At 43.7% G+C, this 21,159-nt stretch overlaps 1 protein-coding gene across 7 annotated transcripts in view; it reads right to left on the reverse strand.

Annotated features, from left to right (window-relative positions):
• The window catches only part of TULP4 (TUB like protein 4), a 227,918-nt gene that overhangs the window by 189,260 nt on the left and 17,499 nt on the right, over positions 1-21,159 (reverse strand). Inside the window, exon 2 of one of the 7 annotated variants that reach the window (XM_045080110.1) lies at positions 2,271-2,337. The exons of 5 other annotated variants lie outside the window; for them this stretch is intronic. The gene's annotated coding sequence lies outside the window, so the exon portion shown is untranslated. Of the gene's footprint in view, positions 1-2,270; positions 2,338-7,609; positions 7,632-21,159 lie in introns of those variants that run through there. One more of the 7 variants, XM_004770868.3, reaches the window with a different exon arrangement.

The raw sequence follows: 21,159 nt of genomic DNA on the forward strand, positions 1-21,159 counted from the left end.
AGAGCAGAATACAGATGTCTACTTCATAGGTGGCCAGCAAAAGCATTTTTTTGTTTTGCCAAAACTCTCACATAAGGACCACAGTGACTTCTCTGGACAGAAGTATTTTTATTTCCTCATAACAATGGCATTACGTGCTTAATCAAGTCACAATAAATGAGTACCATAAAACACCTACCAAGTAACCAAACCAAGACTAAATTATATACATATAAATACACAATATATATATATATAACACAAAATCTGGTCCCTGGACTTTTTAAGGTTCAAAGTTTAAAGTTTAAAGTTTTTAAAGTTGTAGTTCACAACCTACCCATGGCAGCAAAATTAATAAACATGAAATGATCATAGAACAATTAATAGTGAAAATGTGGGACTCTGTATGGGCTTGGACAAATAAAGATCTCGTGGAGTCAAGCAGCAAAAGAAAAGCATCTGGGCTGAATATCAGGAGGACTGAGTCTCTGTGCTATTTGAGACTATCTGAGGGATGGAGAAGGAAGACTAGGCCTACTTGTGGTAGATGATATGCTAGTTATACTCTCACGGTCATAGCTCCATTTTGGGGTAGATACTACCCCCATTCTACAGACAAAGGAACTGAGGTTCCTTTTGGGCAGATTACCAGACCACTGTGGTCTCGGTCTTTTCATTTGTAAAATAAAGGTATTAACATAAATCAATAGTTTTCAACCTGGGACCAGCCAAACACCAGAGTTTTCTGGCAGTGACTCAGAGCCCTCAAGAGGGCAGGGCCCTGAGCCAAATGTAGTGAATCCTCAGGTCAAGACCCAACTCCCATTCCCCAGGGGAAAAACTTTGGTGAGAACAGTACCCAGTATATAACGAATGATGCATAAAAACTTGAAGAATTAATGGATGGAACAAATGGCAAACGACGATCAACTTTAAGGTGACCCTCATTCGTGGAGGCTCATTTCCTTCTATGGTTAGTAATGTTTCGTTTGCTCGTACTCCAGAGCTCTTCATCAGTGGGTTAAGAGCATCGTTCTTCCAGAGCGAATCTGTGTTTACTTCTGCCAAGCCCTCAGATGCTTCCAACCCAGAAGTACTCAGATGAGTTTCTCAGCCTGGGGTTTTCTAGACCACATAGGTAACATAGATAGATAACATAAATTTAAAAACCCAACAAATTCAAAAAAAAAAAAAAAAAAAAAAAAAAGTTTGGGTTTTTTGTTGTTGTTGTTTCTTCTTTTTAAAAAAGCCTCCTCCCGGGACGCCTGGGTGGCTCAGTTGGTTAAGCAGCTGCCTTCGGCTCGGGTCATGATCCCAGCGTCCTGGGATCGAGTCCCACATCGGGCTCCTTGCTCTGCAGAGAGCCTGCTTCTGCCTCTGACTCTGCCTGCTACTCTGCCTGTGCTCGCTCTTGCTCTCTCTCTCTGACAAATAAATAAATAAAATATTTAAAAAATAAATAAATAAAATAAAATAGAATAAAAAAGCCTCCTCCCTTTGCCAATGGGTGTTCTCTCCAGACCCTCAGCCCAGCCTCACCCTTCAGAGAGGTTCTCATTAAACTCCATATCCCTGGACACCAGGAGCCCACTATCAGCAGAGCAGAATGCTCACTCCTCATTCTCTTTTTCCCCACTTGCGAGTTTCTTGCTTTCTTGTAATAAAGATTATAAAAGGGTGTTTATCTTCTCCAGTATTTCTACCGGAAGGGTTTACAGCAAGAAGCTTTCCTTCTTTCCACAATACGCAGTCAGCCGCATTTCCAGGAGCGGAGGCCGTATTCTACGACCTTTCACCTTCACGTCTAGGTTTAGGAATCGTCCCCAACGTGAGCAAGAGCTGAGACCAGGTAAGCAATCAAAGTAGGAGATGCCTAGCGGAAGTGAGGGAAACACAAGAAGTCAACAGGAGAGCGAGGCTAGGATTGGCTAGAAAGGAGGCAAGACAAGAGCGGCAGGGGCAGAAGACAAAAGGCAGCTGACGTCCGAATGAGAGGAGACCACCCTCAACTTAGGAAAGAAGTTCTGAAGGATGATTGGACAGCAAACAACACAGTGCTTATATTTACTGCACCGTCCACCAATTAAAGAGGATAATTCAGGAATACAGTACTATCTCTGTATGCAGAACTTACCAAAAAAAAAAAAAATGACAAGCACACAGATCCAGAGTTAGATCAAATTCAGGTAGGAGGTGTGGCAGAGAACAGGAGAAAAGTAGGAGATAAAGCAGTGGAAACAATGTACATAAAATGAGATGAAGTAGATGTTCCATCATCGGAAACAACTTACTAGTTGTGCGATGCTACCAGGAGACTCCGAGCACAGGCCAGATCATGTCCCATACAGCATCACGGAGCTGCTTCACACAGAAATTTGGTTATTCACATTGGAGAAGAAGTGGACCATCACCAAAGGCTTGGCCTCATTAAAGGCATAATGCTTCAAGATTTTTAATTAGTATTTCCTTTTATTGTAACAGTAACTAAAGAGTTACCAGTTGGCAAAATAAAGTTCAAGGAAGCTGAATAAGGACCCATAGTCACACTGCTACATCTTCGCACTTACAGACGCATATCTCCATAGATGTGCAAGTAATACAACATTCTGCATATGAAACAGTTATAAGATTTCAAAACAGAAATGGTTGCTATGAAATGGGTTCATCAAGAAAGATGTCTGCGTCCCTGCAGGTTCCAGCTGCCTGCAGCCCACAGGTATGGTTACAATAACATCAACAAGAAAGAAAAGTGGAAGGGAAAATTCAGTACATTTGTAGTACTGTTGAGTAGGGATGCAAATAAAACATAAGAAAATGTACAAGGAATTTAAATCTCCACTGTGCTTCCACCTGATCAGTAGAGTAACACTCTTCCCCAGGAAACAGTGTTACTTCAACTAAAAGAGCAGACACTGAGTAGCAGGGAACAGGATAATGATCCAAATCTTCCCTTAAACCACATTTCAATTAAGGGCTATAATCATAGCTGGAGATAATGAACATGAGTTTTGTGTTCAGGCAATGATTTATATCACCCAAGTTCTCAGAGGGATTCATAATCATTTATCAAAAGCTTAGCTTTCGGAAGAAAGAGATCAGCTCTATTTCCTTCAAGTTCTTTCACCATAATCTTAAGATCTTAAATATAATAGTACGTGAACACATACATTTGGAGATACTGAACAAGGCCAAGAAGAAATAAGAAAGAAAAACTGGGGTGGCTGGGGGCTCAGTTGGTTGAGCACCTGACTCTTGATCTCGGCTCGTATCTTGATCTAGGGGTTGTGAGCTCAAGCCCTGTGGGAGCCTACGTAAAAAAAAAAAAGAAAAGAAAAACTGACCAGAATTAGCAGGGAAAAACCTTGTAGTACCAACAAGCATAAACTCAAAATGAGTATTTAATGACTAATGAATATGTAGTTTGTTTTAATGAATCTATAAAAAACATGACTCCAGAAAAAAAAAAAGCACTTTATAAAAAGCACATACAAAATAAGATTATCATCTTATAAAACAGAATTTTAAAAGGAGAAACAGTTAAGAAAATGGAGACAGTAAAAATGTTAATGCTATGCACAAAAAACTTGGCCTTCGGTATGCCTGCCATCAAAGCAAAAGGAGACTCAGGATGGCTGACAAAACTCTTATTAACAGGGTGCCTGGGTGGCTCAGTGGGTTAAGCCTCTACCTTCGGCTCATGTCATAATCTCAGGGTCCTGGGATCGAGCCCCACATCAGGCTCTCTGCTTGGCGGGGAGCCTGCCTCCCTCTCTCTCTGCCTGCCTCTTTGCCTACTTGTGATCTCTGTCAAATAAATAAAATCTTAAAAAAAAAAAAAAACACGTTACTATCAGAAATGAAGAAACAGGAAAGACAGCTTTTCTTTAGTACTGAAAGCTGAAGGAAAAGTAAGCCACTGTTAAAGCAGCACAGAAGAGCCACCGGAGGATGAAAAGGATGATGTCTAAACAACCCCACACAAAAGCACGACGGGATTTGTAATTATTTCCCACAGCAGGTATGAATAAAGGTTCGACACCAATGGTAATTCTGAAAAAGCAACTGTTTGAGGGCTAGGATAATATGGTCCAAAATGGACTATAGATCGAACAGACACAGAACACGCCCTTCCCATCGTTCCTAAAAAGGAAGACTCTCAATCAACCTAGTTAATGAACAAGATTAATGGCTCTAAGGTATGTACTCCAACTCCCTGCCTCCCTGTTTACCCATGAAATGTTGCCGCCTGTCCCCGTCATCTCTTTGGACTGATGAAAGAATAAAAATCAGGATGGGGAAAGACAGACTTCAGGGTTTAAGCTGGTTCTATAAATCAGGAAGTTAAGGCAGGGACTTCAGTCTGGGAGCCCAAAATCTGAATTAACTCTCTCAGATACTAGTAAAATGAATGGAAACAAAGGAGATTCTATTTCTTTCTCCTTCTGCCTTTCTGAATATCCTTCCCAGAACATTCCCAAGCTGCGGCAGCTCCACCTGGCCCCATGTGATGGTCCACTTCCCTCCCAGGTATGTGCCCAACGAACTGGGAGCTGGAGGGACTCAAAGTGGCTTTTTCTCAGATTTTACATAAGATATCTGTTGCTGTTTATTTTTAAATAAAATATTTTTAAATTAAAACTAAGTAAACTCATCTACCCTTCCATCTGTCCATCTATTCATTCACTGAACACTTGACCGCCCTACATCCCAGCTTCTGTGCTAAGTAGTGCAGAAACTATGAATAAAACACAGCCTTGACCTTCTAATTTAGGTGACAAATGACAGTGTTTCTTCCAATTTGAACAACTAAAATGTGTACTGCACGATAAGAATGCACCTTTAAATACCATTAGAATGTAAGACTGTCTCCTGCCAACCTGAAGATGGCTCAGGGCTTCAAATACAAAATCACATCTTCTATTAATCACCTGACTTTAGCCACCCTCCTAAGGAGAGCAGGGCTTTGAGCTCTGTTCCCAGGGACTGAGCCAACAGTTTTCACAGCTACAGAGGCACCGAGGGCCACCATTTAAGTGTGAAATCAAACTGTGCAGTGGGTTCTTTTAACCATGGTTTTCTCCTTTGGTGTGAAGTGGTTTTTAATTTCAGTGAAAAATTTCTTTAAGAACTCAGTCCTCGTAATAAAAATAAAATCTACAGTTAGGCTGCCACTTATTCCAAAATGTCAAGAAAACGGTACTCCTGATGAAGAAAACAAAGAAAAGATGACTTTAAAAAACAAGGGAGGAGGGACGCCTGGGTGGCTCAGTTGGTTGGGCGGCTGCCTTTGGCTCGGGTCATGATCCCGGCCTTCTGGAATCGAGTCCCACATCGGGCTCCTTGCTTGGCAGGGAGCCTGCTTCTCCCTCTGCCTCTGCCTGCCATTCTGTCTGCCTGTGCTCGCTCTCGCTCCTCTCCCTCTGAAAAATAAATAAATAAAATCTTTAAAAAAAAAAAACAAAAACAAGGGAGGATAAGGTAATAAATAACCAGTGCTAAAAATATCAAAAATAAAAACACCCAGCACCAGGGTGGCTCAGTCAGTTGAACATCTACCTCTTGGTTTCAGCTCAGGTCATGATCTCAGGTCGTGAGATTGAGCCCCAGGTTGCATCAGGCTTGGTGCCCAGTGGGGAGTCTACTTGGGATTCTCTCTCTCCCTGCCCCCCCACGTTTGCATACTCTTTCTATCCCCCATAAAATAAAAAGATCTTCCAAAAAAAAAAATCCTCCCCCCAAAATACAATGGCATAAAAAGCATATTCATTCAATCATTTTATAATATCTCAGGTTTCCTTTCGTTAAATGTATTCATATTAGTCTTGCCACAAGACGAATGTCATACTCCAGTTCTAATTAAAATTAACACCGAGGCTTACCTTTCAACAACATTCAAGCTGATAAATAAGAAAAAGAAAAAAGAATATATAAAGAAAAATATGCCATTCTCCTACTTACTGAATTGTCAATTTTGTCTCCTCAGTTACTGAGAAAATGAGTCTTCCCTCCACCACGATGCATCTCCTGCCCATCCTAGTTAATGCCACACTTTGGCTTGGTCCTAAAGAGGCACCACCTGACAACAGCATTCTGAAATAACAGCCATATGATCTAGAGAATGACCTTCTAGGCAGAGGTCAAGAAGCTCACATGCTAAATTCCAAGCCAAGCCAAGTACCGACTGTGCCTGAAAGCTCTAGGAAGAGAAGCACCAGGTCTGCTGTATGTCTCAGTAAGAACAAAAGGGAGGGCAGGGGAAGGAGACAGGCCAAGGATGCTGTCCCAGTTAAACCAGTATCAAATGACTGGGCTGGGAGAGGGAGACAAGCCATTTTCTTCTCTTTTTTGTTGTAATTATCCGAAGTTAAACACCGATGAAGTCATTTGAAACTACTTTTTTGCACAGTTTAAATACGCCACATGTTGAGGACTCCTCATGCACACAGAGAGTGTATAGTATATAATATAGATACATTACTATCAAGCTGTATATTATAATCTTCCCCCGACATTAAGGTCATAATATAACAGAGAAAGGAAAGATCACATCTTTCTATCAGGCCTGAGCTAAATCATTGGAAAAATCTTAAGGCAGTTTATATGTTAAATTTAATGGCATCTTCTAAAGGTTTCAACTAGATGGTAGAAAACATATCCAAACAAGATAAATAAATATATTTTTCCTTTATATTTTGTCTCCCTCTCGGGATCAGGAAGGAGACAAACCATAAGAGACTCTTAATCTCTCAAACAAACTAAAGGTTGCTGGGGGGTGGGAGGGTAAGGAGAGGGGGTGGGGTTATGGACACCGCAGAGGGTAAGTGCGATGGTGAGTGCTGTGAAATGAAATGTGTAAGCCTGATGATTCACAGACCTGTAGCCCTGGGGCAAATAATACATTATATGTTAATAAAAATAACTTAAGGAAAAAAAAAAAGAAAACATATCCAAGATTTAAATTCTTCACAATCACTAATTGTTCTACATTATCAAAAACCATGTCCAGTCCTCTGAATACCAACCCTCCAGACTCCCGTGTAAAGGAAGGATGACCTCATTCACACAACTCCATAACACAGAAACTGTGATTTATGTCTGAATCTCCTAACACAGTGCCTCGCAGAGAGTGGGGCCTCCAGAAGTATTTGTTCAATTAGATGTTTAAAAGGGGGAAAAAAATCAGGATCAAACAAATACTCATTGACATCTATTACAAACAAAATAGAGTAATAAAATAGGTAAAATGATCAAGAAGAAAAACCTCTCACTGGCAGAGCAACTGTTCTTCTAAACCCGTAACATAAAAATTTCCTCATATTAAGCCAGGCAAAAGGTATTATCAAAGTAACATCTCACTTTTTCCTAGGAAAGATCAAAGCATAGGTCTTTCAAATTAAGCACTTCAAATCAACACAAGCAAGAAGACCATCTTGAGTTCTAATAACAAAAACATTTTTGGAAAGTACTGGATCATTTATATTCAAAATAAAGAGTCAAAAAAATCTATTTTATTCTTCAATTCCCCTCTAAACACTGCAAAATATACTGTACCAAAACAACTAAAGGGAAAGGTGCGGTGCTGACCTTGGTTCCTGCCTCACAGAGCTGTAGGACTGTCAATACCGCTCACCGTATCATACGCCGAGACAGGACACCTCTGGGTCTCCAAGGAGCTGTGAAAACATTCCCCCAGCGCCGCATCTCAAGTGAATACAGTGCAGCCCACTTGACTGACAACCAACAGATTGAAGATCCCTTAAAAGCTCTGTCACTCCCGCTGGGGATGTTAAATTTAGCACTAAAGGAAGGGAGCCCACACCTGCCTCCACCCCTTGCCCAAAAGGCCCAACATGAAGTCGGGCTCCAGTATCAAGTGGGGAAGAGAGTCAGGAATCAGGTGACAGAGGTAACAGGACAGTCTGTGAGTGAAGAAAGCAGAATTCAAGCTTGAGATGGCCCAGAAAGCCCACAAAGACGACTGCTTTCAGAAAAAGAAAAGAAAAAAGAATATTCCCGGTGCCCCCACACCTGAGACTCTTGCAGGAAGGAGCAAGCACATTCAGGCTCTCCGCATTGCAGAAGTGTCCTCTGCACGGCCTGCGAATCATCCTAAGGTGTCTTGGCAGAAGGTCTGATATTCAGGTGCAGAGTGACAGCTTCCACATAAAAGCCACCAGGAAGTCAGAGTGGGCAGGCTTAGTGTGACACTGGAAACAGATCCTACACGGCCCACACTGAGCCCTCCCACAGAGGACAGCTGGAGGCTAGCTGTTGCTCTTGCCACAGCAGCCAAGGCCTATCCTTGCTTCTGGGGGTCCCAGCACAAACTTCCCCAGCTACCCCACACGCTAGCAGGTTAAAGTCTGTTTGTCAATGGATTCCTCAGAACTCTAGGTAATTCTAAAGAAGTAATGTCTTTTTTTTTTTTTTTTTTAAAGAAGTAATGTCTTAAGCACCATCGCTGCTAGGCAGGTTCGTCCACGAGAGTCACTATAACCCACAACGTACTGGGCTGTCACACCAGCAGTACTTTCCCCAGTCATACTCTTCGCTGTCTGTGAGGACTCTCATTTCCCTGACCTCCCAAACTGAGGGGCTGTTAAAGGTGACATTCGGCACCAGGGAAAGACAGGCGAACCAACAAGTGAAGATTCTGGTAACTTGGGCCTTGCCTATTGGCATAACACAAACACCTCTGTACGTTTGCAGAGGAGAAAACGCTGCTTTACCCCCATCACTTCCCAGTCAGTCCAAATTTAAGAAGAGCAAACGCTGGGAAAGGGTATCATGGGACGTGATTGCCACCAGGCTGGGACCATCGCGCTAGCTGGCTATTACCTGTCTACACCATGAGGTTTGGACCAGAGACAGCTGAAGTAGTCAGTAACTAAGGTCACGTTTACCCTTCCATTGTCAACTAAGAACATATTGTTTTTGTTGCTTTAGAAGAAAGGTCTCCCTGGTTCATTACAGTCATTACTTGCGGTCAGTAAGAGATAACGCGCTCCGACGCTGCAAGGAGGTGTGCACGGCTCACTCCTACGCCTCCTAATAGGGGCTCATCCGCACTAAGTACTTCCACAGACACAGAATGACAATTCTCTGGAAGTCACAGGGTCTTAAATAAGCTGATAATTTACTGTCCTCCACAACAGAACTACAAACAAGATCTTAATTAATTTGCTAACAGTTACTGCCTTTTTACTAAAATTAGCCTAAATTCCTTTTTGCTTACCCCAGGGATGTGCATAAGACACATTTTCTTGGACCCCATCCTGAGAGAATTAGTACTGAGCAAAGTAAACTTGCCATTAAAGTACTTGTATAGCTAAGGTGGTTCCAGAAGAGCTCTAGAGACAGCGGCACAGAGCTGCAGAGGAACAGGGCGAGCACCAAGCGAGAGCTAAAACAAGTTGTGCCTGTGGCCATCCAAATGTCTCAACTTGGCCTTCGATCTGTAGACCAATGCCAGAAGAAACAGAGCTGATCGCAGTTGCACTGGGACCTTAAAGGTCACCTAATCCGATGGTTATTCCCTGGTAGGGACAGAGCCAAACACTCGGATGCTCAGCCTCTCACCGTCGGGGAGAGCACCCCTGCCCGGCTTCCTTCCGCTGCCTACAAAAGCGCCAGCAGGATCATGCCAGGCAGCAGTGGTCTCCCTAGGGTCAAGTTCTGTGGTGCGTGAGGCTGAAAGTGAAGTAATGGAAAACGCAGGTGTAAACGTCCCGGGACTCTTGTAGACCGGAAGCGGTTCCCCAGAAGCGGCAGGACTGGACAAGCACTTACAACAGAGCGAAGCGTTGTGTTCCTGTCTATAGAAGATTCAGCCCTTTTGGAACTTAGAACACATTTTCTGAAAGAAGGAAAAATTTAGGTTTCTAGTGCAGCCTAAAATTTAACCTATATTTACTCTTTCAACAAATATTTATTGAGCTCTAGCCATCCAGGAACTTACATTCTTTTTTTTTTTTCTTTTTTTAAGATTTCATTTATTTATTTGACAGACAGAGATCACAAGTAGGCAGAAAGGCAGGCAGAGAGAGAGGAAGAGAAGCAGGCTCCCCGCTGAGCAGAGAGCCCAACGTAGGGCTCGATCCCAGGACCCCGAGATCATGACCTGAGCCGAAGGCAGAGGCCTCAACCCACCGAGCCACCCAGGTGCCCCCAGGAACTTACATTCTAATGAGGGATGAACAGCCAAAGGGAAGAGACAAACACAGAAGGTTCTTGCCCTTGGCAGTGAGGGCGCACAAAGGAGAAAGCAGGGCCCTCCGCGGGGCGGGGAGGGAAGGTCCTCTGAGAAGGGACCGCAACACAGACCAGAGAAGCGATGCAGCCAGGGTACCGTGGGGCGGAGAGGCAGGGAAGACTGGCACACACAAGGATGTGAAAAAAGACCGAGGGTGGGGAGGCCCTGAGCAGAAAACCAGGGGACAGGATAAGGGTTAGGAGGGGCCTCGTCGACTGCAGAAGGGAGCTCACTCTAATTCTGACAGCAGCAGGAAGCCTCTGCCCGGTGCTGAGCAGCAGACTGAAATGTTCCGGCTCTCACGTGGGGACCAGCACCGCGGGCCGGGCCCGGAGTCGAAGTGGAAGGATGCAGGAGGCTGCCGTGATCCAGAGGCGAAGTGATGGGGCCGACTTGAAGCTACTCACTGGTCAGAGGGAGAAGAGAGCAACCTAGACCCTGTTCTGCGGAGCCAGATCCAGGCGAGGAAACAGAGGAGTGGCCACCTTGTGTGTGCACAGGGGAGACTCACACTAAAACGCAGGGCTGGCGTGGCACACGCTCAGTCTCTGCCGAGGCCGTACTCCCAGCCACACCACCTACTGCCTGAGGGACCCTGAGTGCTGTGGGCAGGAACTTCGTCCCTCCGTGCTTCAGTATCTGACACCAATCAGAGAGTGTCACAGATCTACCTCCCGGACGGGCTGTGAGACTTCAGTGACGTGGCACTTACACTTGCAATGGTGCCTGGTTCGTGGGAGCTGCGTGATCTACTCTTTTACTATTACCTGGTGCTGGTATTAGGACTAAAGAGACTGAGTGAATTCACATAATGCCTTTAAGGAAATGCCCGGCACATAACACGCAGTAAATGTCAGCCCTTACTGCTACCATCATGAATGATTCCCAGGTGGTGGCAACAACTGAGGTGAAGAACAGAATGGAGAGGGGGCTACTGTGGAAAGGTCCAGAGGGCCTATGGAAGGGGATGCAGTTGGTGTGTTAAGTCTGCAGTATCCACGAGGCATCCAAGTGCCAAGGTCAAGAAAGCTGGACATATGAATCTGAACCTCAGAGGAAAAGTCTGGACTAGAGATATTAACTTAAGAGTCATCCACACAAAGATGAGTTAACTACAGAAAATGGTTAGCTTGACGAGATAGAAGATTAAGGTGGAGGAGAGATGGTCTAGTGGTGAGCCCTATGGAACCCCAATACCCCAGGTCAGGCCAAGGTGGAAGAGGCAGCAGAGGAAACTGACAAAGAACATTGCAGAGGAGAAGAAAAGTCAACAGGGAGTGGGGTCCTAACAGTCCTAACTTCTGAAAGGTCAAGTTGGATGTATACGCCGGAAGTAGCCACATGGAGGTCATCCGTAATCTTGACGGGAGTGTTTTTAACTTCCATTTACAACACCGTGAAAGAGCATGCATTTCCGAGAGCAATGTGCAGTGGGGGAAACTCTGACCTCTGAGTCAAGAAACCAAAGTCCAGTTCCAGTGAGGTCTTAGGTAAGATCCTCAACAAAAAGGGCATCCATTCCTCCACAGGTAAAACGACAAGGCTGGACCAGATTCCCAAACACAGGTCAGGGGCTCCCTATGTCTCTAAAACCACTAATCAAAGTCCACAACTATTTTTCAATATTTAAGACATGTACTGATCACTCCTGAACCTTTTGGCTAAAATCAAGTGTAAAATGTGCCACGACTACACACCTGCCTCAGGGGAAGTTACACAAAAAAACTGTGACATTTGTTTCTGGTTGAAATTGTAACTGAGTGTGGTAACACCTGTAAAGATGGGAAGCAGTGAGGGGCGCCTGGGTGAGTCAGTTGGTTAAGCGACTGCCTTCAGCTCAGGTCATGATCCTGGAATCCCATGATTGAGCCCCACATCAGGCTCCTGCTCAGCAGAGAGCCTGCTTCTCCCTCTGCCTCCTGCTCTGCCTACTTGTGCTATGTCTCTGGCAAATAAAAATAAATTTTAAAAAAAATTGATAAGCAGCCACAGTTAAGAACAGAGCCTCTGGAGTCTAAATGCCTGATTTCAAACCCTGGTTCTATCACCTACCACACCACTGCCAGAGCACAGCTAGGCTGTTCAACCACACAAAGTCTCAGTTTCTGCATCTGTGAAATGGAGATTATGAGAGTACCTATCTCACAGAGTAGAGGAAGGTTTTAAATACATTGGTCTTTGAAAGATCTCAGCAGGAACTCTCCAGTTGGGCTTCCTCCTCCCTCCCAACTGTTCTTTGTTAATCTCCTCTCCTGGCTCCTCCACCCCACTGGACAGGGCTGCAGGGGCTCCCCAGGGCTCACCACCAGACCCTCTTCTCCATCCCCATCCTCTCCCTCACTAGGCTCATCACAAAGCATATAATTATGTACTGAACAAACAGGAGCTATTAAAGCCATGATCTTATACTAAACCAAAGACCTTCACTATTAGTAAGATCACTCTTCTGGGGGCAATGAGAGAAGAGGAGCTATATAGAAAATAATAAGAAGAACAGAATGGTGAAAATGCGGGGGATCACTGGTAATTCCAAACTCAAAAAATTCTTTTTCTAGATGCCTGAAACACATCTGCCACTCGACTGCATGAAACTCAGCACCTTAATATAGACGATAAGGCTTTGTTCCCTACTAGAGGATATAACTTTCCTGAGGGCAGCACACAGACAGCCTATAGTCAGGGGTAGTAAATAAATCCTTTAGCACTCACCCTCCTGAATTTCTAAATTCCACTCCCAAATTTCTCATTTAGAAATTAAAGATTCTAAAATTTTATCTGCAAATACTTTTAAAGGTCTCCCTGCATGAGTGCCCTATGAAGGTTTCCAAGGCCCTCCATCACCTGCCCCTCCATACCCCATGTCTTCCCTCAAGCAAAATTCTACAGATTTGCACATGTAACCTTCTGCAAAGTTTCCCCAGCAGATTCATTCTCAGTGCTTTCAAACTTTAAAACCCAAGTTTTCAGAACATTTTATTTTACTTTGGGAGGATAGTTACACCTGAATCAAAGCAACACTTTCAAAATTTCTAAAGGGCAAAAAACCAAACAAACAATAAAAACCCCACAAACTCTGAACTACAAGAGACAAAGCATATTTGAGACATTTCAATGCCCTTCCTCCTCTTAAAGGACTCGGCACACAACCCTTAGGAAACTGGACCGAAATAGCTACCCACCTAACTAAAATTCCAGTGTTTTCCTGATTACCACGTGATAACCAACAATTGATAACAGAACAAAATAGAACAGAGCAGAGACTGAAAAACTGCTTATACTAAACAAACCAATCACTGGGGCGCCCGGGTGGCTCAGTTGGTTAAACAGGTGCCTTCGGCTCAGGTCATGATCTCCGGGTCTTGGGATGGAGCCCTATGTCAGGCTCCTTGCTCAGCGGGGAGTCTGCTTCTCCCTCTTCTTCTGTCACCCCTCCCTGCTTGTGCTCTGCCCTTCTCTCTCTCAAATAATAAATAAAATCTTTAAATAAACCAATTATAGTCTGTGTTTACAAGAAGCTGGTATATAAACTCTGAGAGAAAAGTACAAAAGTGAAGGCAGCCCTAAAAGCTGCCACACGTAAGCACCATGAAGGCGGGGCTAAATTAACTCTAATTCATGAGACTTCATCAGTGAAGGATCCAGAATTTCAGGAAGAAATTTTTAAAGCTTGGGAAGACTTTAAAAAAAAAAGGCAAGCACCAAATCCAAAGATGATGTATGTTCATTTTAGCTGCAGGAGTCAGAAGTGAACTGCGAGATAAGGGAAGCAGCCAAGAAACACTCCTGCAAGAGCTGTCCACCAAGTGCCCCGCACAGTCCCAGGCACAGAGCTAGGGACTAGTGCTTTGGAGCTCCCTGCTGAGTGGGAGAAGATGGAGGAAAGAGATAAACTTCAATACCACCAGATAAATTCTCTAACCATGGCCAACAAGGTGCTCTCAGGCAGAGCTAAGAGAATCCCGACTGAATGACTAGTCCTTGGCAACATAAAGGCAGTGAAGGATCTACACGACTATCCAACAGCAAAGCAAAAAACAAGAGTTCAAACTTGGGACATAAACAAGAAGAATTTATTGACAAAAACTATATTGACAATAATATCCAATAATGACACGGAAGCACCCAAATGTCTTATCAAACAAGCACAATGTGTGTGCATACACGCGTGCACACAACACACACACATACACAGAGGAATATTATTCAGCCTTAAGGAATGAAACTCTGACCCATGCAACAATACAGATAAACCGTGGAGGGCATTGTGTTAAATGAAATAAGCCAGTCACAAAAAGACAAATACTGGGGCACCTGGGTGACTCAGTCAGTTAAGCCTCTGCCTTCAGCTCAGGTCAGGATATCAGAGTCCGGGGACTGAGCCCCACACTGGGCTCCCTGCTCAGTGGGGGGTTTGCTTCTCCCTCTCCTTCTGTCCCTCCCCTTACCTGTGTTCTCTCTCACTCTGCTCTCTCTCAAATAAATCTTTAAAAAACAATTATAATAAAGAACTCAAGCATTAAAAAATAACTATTCTTTAAACAAATGATTAAGATGGGGGTGCCTGGGTGGCTCAGTGGGTTAAAGCCTCTGCCTTTGGCTCAGGTCATGATCCCAGGGTCCTGGGATGGAGTCCCGCATCGGGCTCTCTGCTCGGCAGGGAGCCTGCTTCCCCCTCTCTCTGCCTGCCTCTCTGGCTACTTGTGATCTCTGTCAAATAAATAAATAAAATATTTTTTAAAAGATGATCAAGATGGTAAATTCCATGTTATATACATTTTACAATAAAAAAGTTTTTTAACATCCCAATAATGAAGATTTTATAACAATCTAGGACAAAGTTAAACCAGGGTTCTACAGATATAGTAGAAGGTTCAGATCTGGGTGGCAGTTTCAAGAGGGAATAAATGAAATTATACTGCCAAGATAAGGAAAAAGTTGTAATGATACAGATTAGAATTAAAGTATTCAATAAATACGAATGCTCTATATTTAAGACTTGCTATCTAACTTCATAATTTATTAGCTTTTCCAAAAGCCCAGATTTATTTTTTCTACCTATGTCTCTCCACATATAAACAAGAGAATGGGCTTAGGAAGCCACAATAAAGACGACAAGCCCTTCAAGCCCCGATGGCCATGCCGTGGCCAAAGTCAGGCCCTTAGGTGTGCAGGCTGGGTCACACTCCTGAGCCAGGTGACTTTTCATGCAAGTTTCCTATGGAGCAGAATTGTTGGCAGGATTAAATAAATATATGAAAAGTACCTTAAACAGCTGCCTGCCACATATTATAACTGCTCAATAAACATTAGACACTCTTGTTATAATTTTATTTATATTCTGCCCATTAAACAACATTTAAAATCTAACATAAACTATTAAAAGAATACGTAAAAAAAATCACCCTAATTCAACTTAAAAATTAAAAGACAAAGAATTATTGGGGAGGTAAACTTATCTGTAATTAAAATTAAAGTCTACCAAACCTTTGACAATTGCTGCAGAACGGCCCAACTGTGTTGATGAACCACTGGGGAGAGGAAGAAGCATGGGGCAAAAACTGAGGACTTCTGCGCTACTAAGGACCCACTTTACATCTCTCTCCACTTTCACGGCCTCCCTGTGAGATACTAAAATCCCCATTTTACAAACGATTAAACCAAGGCTCAAAGAGTTTAAGTTAAGCTTATCAAAATTCCCCAGGCTGTTAGTGACAGAGCTAAGATTTGATATCTGACTCCAAGCCCACACTTTTTCCACCAAACTGTGTTGCTAGGATTAACAGTAATTTCCATTCTACGCCCGTGTTGCTTTGGAACAGGGAGGGAAAGTTACGTATAATTATTTGATGAGAACCAAACAATGTATGAAACTAGGCCAACTCTAACCATTCTCATGGACTCCAGAATTTCTAGAGGAAATAACAAATGACCAAACCCAAATTTGATGTAAAAATGTAAGAACCACGGATCAGGCAGAGCCTTCCCAATGCCCAGGTCACTGAGCACTGGAGGAAGTGGATAACGCACACAGTCCAGCTCCAGCCCAGCTTCCCAGAAAGCAGTCTGGCAACGGGCAGAAAGGAAGTAAAGCCGACAGGGCTAAACGCGGTCTGGCTAAGGGGAGGATTGAGCCCGAGATGTTCACCAACAAGTGCATTAGGACAGGAAAAAAAGGAAGAACTCACATAAAAATGGAAAGAACCAAAATCACCCTTATTTGTAAATATTTTTTCATCTGGAAAACCCAAAAGAATTGAATGAAATTAGGACTATTAAGAGAATCCAGTACAATGGGAAAAAATAATACACGAGAATAAGTTACACAAAAACAATGTGCAGAAAACAGAGACAGGTACACTGACAGGCTACTGAGGAATTTCTGACAGACACGGAGCAGACGGGACGGGACTGACAGCAAAGTACCAGAGAGCCTTCATCCCGCCAGGCCAAGGCAAACACGGCATCCCCGCTGCAGAGACCAAGGCAACGGCTGTCGGCACCGGGCCCGCGGGGGGAGTGGGCGTTGGCCCCGGTGGGCCTGCCTGCATGGCCTCCGCGGGCCGGACGGCCACTGGGGTGCCACTGGGGTGCCACTGGAGCGCCACAGCAACGGGTGATCGGCAGAGGAGCGAGATTCCCCAGTGATCTGGAAGACTCCCGAGCGGATGGCCACGACCCATGCACAGAGGGCTACGGCAGGAGCCGGCGCCGGAGCCCGAACTGAACTCTCCTCCGGCCTCTCGGGGCCTACGCGCCCCTCCGTCTAACGACGGGCCAAATAAAAAGCAGCGAAGGCTGCCTTCCCTCTGGGTAAAGCCAGGCTGGATCCTCGGCTCACTGTGGCTTTGCTCTTCTGTGTGACATGCTGGCATGCCAACCAGGAAGCGCGACCTTTGAGGGCCAGACGCACCTGTCATTGTAGCTCTGCGCTCCCAGACGAGCCGGTGACCGGCAACCGCGAGACCAGGAAGCCAGAGCGATTCTTCCCCAGCACGACCGCCGGGTCCTGCGACTATGACGGTCTCGGCGTTGCACGTGCATCACTCCTGAAGACTGGTGAGATCGCCTCGCCAGCCCACAGACGCCTGTGAACCGTCCTGACATGGGTTCAGCTCAGCTTGGGAAACGGCGGTCACTTCTGACATCTGCGGCCACTGCACTCTGCTCTGGCTGAGGTGACACCCCGAGGGAGGGAGGAATTCTCCGGATGGTCCTTCCTCCCTCAACTAAGGTGTGTTCACGTAAACTGCAGAGTAAAGCATTCTGTTTAGCATACACCGAAATTCTCTTCAGCTCAAAGTTTAGCCTGAACTTGAACTGAGTAGAGAGCAAACAACACCGAGCATGAGTGCTAGCATAACCCAGTCAAAAGAAACAACCCAGGAGGATCAAAAAGTAGGATGATATTTATCACACCTTTTTAAAAAAAAAACAGTCCCAAATTAGAAGCAATCCAAATACCCCATAACAGCCAAATACTGAAGTTTAATTTCTGTGCTTGATGGAAAACTACAGTCTTCAAAAAAGTATAATTACCCAAATGTCCATCGACAGATGAACAAATAAACAAAGTGTGGCATATATATCCCACGAACTATCGGTCAACCTTAAAAAAAGGAAGGAAGCGCCGGCACATGCTCCAACATGCATGAACCCTGAAGACCCGTTGAGTGAAGGAAGCCTGTCACAAGCACCCTGTAAGACATCGGCGGGCGACCTCACTTATGTGAGGAATCTACAGTAGTCAGACTCAGAGGGACAGAAAGCAAAAGAGTGGCTGCCAGGGGCTGGACCGGGAGTGGGGGTGGGGTGGGGATTACTGTTTAATGGACACGGAGCTCCAGCTCTGGAAGACAAAGAAAGTTCTGGGAGATGGATGGGGGTGATGGTGGCTACAAACAATGCACATGTCCTTAAGCCACTAAACTGTACACTTTAAAACAGTTAAAATAATACATTTCATTTTATATATATTTTATCACAATAACCGTATAATTATGAAGAACATATAGAAACATGAAAAATATTTATGCCATGTTAAATATTTAAAAGCACTCAAAGGGGTTTGTAGGCGTTTTTTTTTTTTTTTAAATGGAGCGAGTACACATATACAAGCAGGAAGGGCGGAGGGAGAGGGAGAGAGAATCTCATGCAGGTCCCCCCCAACCCCAGCCGAGCACAGAGCCCGACATGGGGCTTGATCTCATGACCCTGAGATTACAACCTGAGCTGAAACCAAGAGCCGGTCGCTCAATCAAATGTGCCACCAAGGCATCCCTAAGGTATTTCTGGGTCTTGATTAAAACTATGAAAAAATGTGTATGAGAAAAGGATTAAAAATAAAGGTCTGGTGAAGAGTTGCAATACTGGTGGAGACCAGATGATCTTGCTCCATTTTATAAATGTACTATAATATTTTGCTGCTTTTTATGCTTCAACTTATAAAAACATCAAAAATTAGCAAGCCAGATGTAATATCAAGACAGCAAAGCCACGGTATCTGCAAACACATCTGTTTACTCCTTTCCCCATTCATCCAATCCTAAATTTGGGACAAAACAAAAAGTTTTTATATAATGCCTAATATTTGCAGGCTGGGCAATGACCTAAGATCTGGTTGGTAGCTCTGGGTGTACAGCGAAGATTTAATTTTCATCAAATGAACAGTTTCCCTCTGATCCCCATTTTAAAGTGTAAGAAGAAAGCCCGTATCTCCCTTTCTTAAGCCAAAATTTTCTATCAACACAACTTTCTTTTCAGTCATTACTTTTAAGCTACCTCAACTCTCTTGTGGGAGAAACCCAGGGTCTAAATAAGTAAATTAAGTTTTCATCAAATATAAATCCTCTTGCCTTTTTTTTTAAGATTTTATTTATTTATTTATTTATTCATGATAGACAGAGAGAGGGAAGAAGAGGCAGAGAGAGAAGCAGGCTCCCCACTGAGCAGGGAGCCCAACGTGGGACTCAATCCAAGGACTTGGGATCATGACCCAAGCCGAAGGCAGACACTTAACCAACTGGGACCCCCCAAGGCACCCCCAAATACAAATTCTCTTAAGCTGGACAGGCAAGGAAGTGAGCAGGGAAAGAACAGACCAGGAAGCAGAAGAAAGGATCTGGGCAGCTCCACTGGCTAGTGGCTGGGAGCCTTGAGCGTCACGCAGCTTCTCCAAACTCAGTTTCCCATCCGTAAGTGTACAGACTATATACTCCACACTTTATCAACAAATAAGAATCAAAAGTGACATTCATAAAAAATGCTCTGAAGAATGTAACATATGTTTAAACTAAAAGGTGATGCCTTGTCAAATTCACAATACTAGCTTGATCGTTTTCTATGCTGCCATGAGGTAGCACATGAAATTAGTCTTTTCCTATATGCTTTTCTGTTTTTACATTATTACTTCTAACTTGTCACTTTGAAGACACTGAGTCTCCCCAGTCCTCAGAACTCCCCGGCCTCTGCATTTTTGATGAGAGAAGCAGGGCTCAAGGCTTTCTATTTAAGACCTGACATTTCAGGGGCATCCCCCAGGGTCTGTGGAAAGAAGCCCACAGAAGAGAAAGGTCAGGTGGGATAAAGGGCTTTTCATGACCTACATGCAACACTCCCAATTTTTATTCAACAGCAGGGCTCTTCCAGCACTAATTTAGAATACCACTTGGTTTTTAAATCCTTTAAAGCAGTAAGAAATGTTCCCTACCCTTCTGAAGGCAGGAAAGCTAGCAGAGTAAGGGGCATTTTCCAGCAGCCATCCAGAGGGTGTCCTCCACTGCAGCCACACTTATTCAGGTGCGGACCATGCCCTTCCCCTCAGCTCTGGTAACCCGGCATACTTCACACAACCCACATGGTCAAAGGAGGGACAACTGGTTGAGTTTTAACTTGAAATATACTAAAACTCAAATGGGTAAAAAAAACAAAACAACAACAAAAAAAAAAAAACACTTTTACAACTGACGTGCAAACAAAGTAGATCATGATTTGGGAAGATGACAAACCAACACGTTTATAAATTCCTAAATTCTCAAGGGGCACTAATTTCCAAAATTATCAGGCCACTCTTCTTCAGCTTGCGGTCACTGAGTGATGCTGTCAAATGTCCTTGGGTAATTGCATATAGGTTCACAACTCACACGGAGTACTGAATCCCAATTTAATTCCAGCTCACAGAGGGTTCTCAAATTCACACAGGGCATCTATGTGTGCACCCAAACCACTAAAAATAGGAACAGCTCTTCCTCATAACCTCGGAAATCAGTGGAGTCCATGACCTGCCAATGAAATGACCTGGAGACCCGAACGATATAATGACTGCAAGGATGGCCAAGACCCGAACGATATAATGACTGCAAGGATGGCCAATCCACAGATACACCGTTTTTATGGTTTTTTGTTTTTTAAATTTCTTTTAATTCCAGTGTAGTTACCATACAGTGTTATATTAGTTTCAGGTGTACAATATAGTGATTCAACATGATTCAATACTTCCATACGTTACCCTCATACATCTTGAATTAAGTGACCGTGATGCAGGAAGATTCAAATTTACAAACTAGCCAATTTTAGAAAAAAAAAATTACAGATGGACTTCTGCTAGCAAGCTCTCCCTATGCATTTAAAATATTTTATTCACACTCAAGTTTTTAAGAATATGTCTCCCACATCAAGCTATCCTGCTTGATTAAACTTTGATCACAATTTCTCTGAACTCAATGCGGATAAGAAAATAAGCTATAATTCATTCTACTAAAAAAGACACTTAATTTTAGAAAACGTAATTCCAGAATATATTTAGTAGGTTCATCTCCTGAACTTACAGGATTTTTTAGTAATGGGAGCATCTTTCTGATGGTAGCGTCTTGATTTAGTTTTTAGCTTTACTGTTTCATTTTGCTTTAAATTTTAATGCAAAGCTGAGGTGC

Source organism: Mustela putorius, unplaced genomic scaffold, assembly GCF_011764305.1.
Source record: "Mustela putorius furo isolate JIRA1106 unplaced genomic scaffold, ASM1176430v1.1 tig00000450_pilon_pilon_pilon, whole genome shotgun sequence".
NCBI classification, from domain to species: Eukaryota; Metazoa; Chordata; class Mammalia; order Carnivora; family Mustelidae; genus Mustela; species Mustela putorius.